Here is a 3,084-nt window from a genome sequence, read left to right as displayed (position 1 = left end):
TGACAGTCTTTCTTTCTCTGCCCATATTAAAATAAATTTAGTAACAGTTTTATTGAGATATAATTCACACACCATATAGCTCACCCATTTAAAGTGTGCCATTCAGTGGTTTTTAACCAGTCAGAATGGCCATCATCAAAAAATCTAGAAACAATAAATGCTGGAGAGGGTGTGGAGAAAAGGGAACACTCTTGCACTGCTGGTGGGAATGTGAATTGGTACAGCCACTATGGAGAACAGTATGGAGGTTCCTTAAAAACCTACAAATAGAACTACCATATGACCCAGCAATCCCACTACTGGGCATATACCCTGAGAAAACCATAATTCAAAAAGAGTCATGTACCAAAATGTTCATTGCAGCTCTATTTACAATAGCCCGGAGATGGAAACAACCTAAGTGCCCATCATCGGATGAACGGATAAAGAAGACGTGGCACATATATACAGTGGAATATTACTCAGCCCTAAAAAGAAACGAAATTGAGCTATTTGTAATGAGGTGGACAGACCTAGAGTCTGTCATACAGAGTGAAGTAAGTCAGAAAGAAAAAGACAAATACCGTATGCTAACACATATATATGGAATTTAAAGGAAAAAAATGTCATGAAGAACCTAGGGGTAAGACAGGAATAAAGACACAGACCTACTGGAGAATGGACTTGAGGATATGGGGAGGGGGAAGGGTGAGCTGTGACAGGGCGAGAGAGAGGCATGGACATATGTACACTACCAAACGTAAGGTAGATAGCTAGTGGGAAGCAGCCGCATGGCACAGGGATATCGGGCTCGATGCTTTGTGACCGCCTGGAGGGGTGGGATAGGGAGGGTGGGAGGGAGGGAGACGCAAGAGGGAAGAGATATGGGAACATATGTATATGTATAACTGATTCACTTTGTTATAAAGCAGAAACTAACACACCATTGTAAAGCAATTATACCCCAATAAAGATGTTAAAAAAAAATAAAGTATGCCATTCAGTGGTTTTTAATGTAAACACCAAGTTGTGTAACTTTCACCACTGTCTATTTCAGAACACTTTCATTATCCTCAAAAGAAACTCCATGCCCCTTAGCCACCACCCCCAATTTCTCAATCCTCACCAGCCCTAGGAAACACCTAATCTACTTTGTCTCTCTGGATTTGCCTATTCCAGACATTTCATATAAATGGAATTATGTGAAAAACAGTATGTGGCTTTTTGTGTCTGGCTTCTTTCCCTTAGCATAATTGTCAAAGTTTGTGTCACTACTTCATTCTTTCTCTAACTGAACAATATTGCAATTGTATGCATAGGCCGCAATTGGTTTATCCATCCATCCATTGATGGACATTTCAGTTGTTTCCAACTTTTGACTGTTGTGAATAGTGCTGCTAGGAACACTTGTGTACAAGTTGTTGTGTGGACATATGTTTTCATTTCTCTTGAGTATACACCTAGGAGAAGAATTGCTGGGTCAAATGGTAACTCCATGTTTAACCTTTTGAAGAACTACCAGACTGTCTTCCAAAGGGCCTCTGTCTACCTTTTAATGTTGCTTTTCCTCTTCTCCTTTTCACGGTTGCTGATATTTTCTACATTTCCATGTCTAGTTCAGATTTCAATCCTGTGCTGACTGTGAACATCTCCACTTGAACATCCCATAGGCTCTTCAACTTAACATTTCAAAATGGAACTCATCATCTCCTCCCTGCCCCACACTGTGTTCCCTCTTCCTCTCGTGTTGCCTATCCCAGTGCGTGTTACCGTCATCTACACAGTTACCCAGACAACAGACATATACTAGATGCCTCTTCTCCCTCATTCTCCACAACCAACTCATCACCAAGTTTTAAAGGCTCTGTTTTCTCAATAACTGTCCAATCCACCTCCTCCTCTTCATCTCCATTTGCCAGTGCTCCAGTTGAGGTCCCATCTTACCCAAAATAGTAATCTTTCCTCTAACCTCTAATTTCAGTATCCCTCCATCCTAAAATATCACTGCTAATGTGATAAGCCACTTTCCTGCTCAAAATTATTCAGACTATAGGATTAAATTTACCTTTTTTGCCTGATATGGTAACAGGTAAAGCTCCAGCAGTACTGAATTAGGTATGCTCTCCCATACCTCTGTGGTTTGCAGTACTGTTTCCTCTGTCTTGAAGACTCTCCCCATGCTTGTCCACTGAACAAATTCCTACTCATCCTTCAGAGCCCAGATTAAATGCTACCTCCTCTGTAAAGCCCTCCCTGAATTCCTCACGTAGACTCTGGCTTCACTTTCTCCATATTACCACTGAACTTACGCACATATACCCTTACTAGAGACTTCATTGTAAATGATGTTTCCTTAACTCTCTTCTTTTTTAGACTTCAAGATATTCGAGGGCAGGGGGACTGTATAATTTCATCTCTGAATACCCAGCCCCTAGCAGAGTATCCAGTGTCTGGCAGAAAGATACACACACACACATACATACATACACACCGAAATAAGGAAAAAAGAAAGTATGTTTTATTGATTTTATCGACTCTTTGACCACCTGCTCTGGGCCAAGAATGTTAAACCCTTGGCATATTATCTCATTTAATCCTTGCAGCATTCCCTGCTTGGTATCTCTTAACTTAAAAATGAGAAAACTGGGGCTCTTTGAGATTTGGGAACATGCACATTCACATTTATCTTCAAGGTAGAGGCAAAGGTGAAAAAGAGTAAAGAACTGAAACTCCCTAGGGGATAGTCTTTCCTCAAAAGGGCCCCAACCTGAATCCTCATCAGCTCTATCATTCATTCAGGCCCAAAGCCCTCAAATAGTGTTCGATCTACAGACCACAGTCATGTACATCCCCTTTCCATGAGGGGAATGTCCGGAAAGGACCTTAATCTCATAGAAATGGTACCTCTTGGTCTACCTCGGTTTCATCTTCTCATCCCAAGACCCCAAGTGGCCGATCACAGCCACCTCCATTCCTCCTGTTTGGGAGCTTGATCATCTTCCTAGCTGTCTTGACCTGTCTGTGGCCAAATGCCTTTTCACTTGAACTGATCTGAGATCAGATGGGAGTTTGCAAAAGAAATCTTTTTCAGAAGTTGAGATGAGG

Source organism: Neophocaena asiaeorientalis, unplaced genomic scaffold, assembly GCF_003031525.2.
Source record: "Neophocaena asiaeorientalis asiaeorientalis breed wild unplaced genomic scaffold, Neophocaena_asiaeorientalis_V1.1 scaffold667, whole genome shotgun sequence".
Lineage (NCBI taxonomy): Eukaryota > Metazoa > Chordata > Mammalia > Artiodactyla > Phocoenidae > Neophocaena > Neophocaena asiaeorientalis.
The sequence above is the reverse complement of the archived record's forward strand: the minus strand, read 5'-3'. Positions refer to the sequence as shown.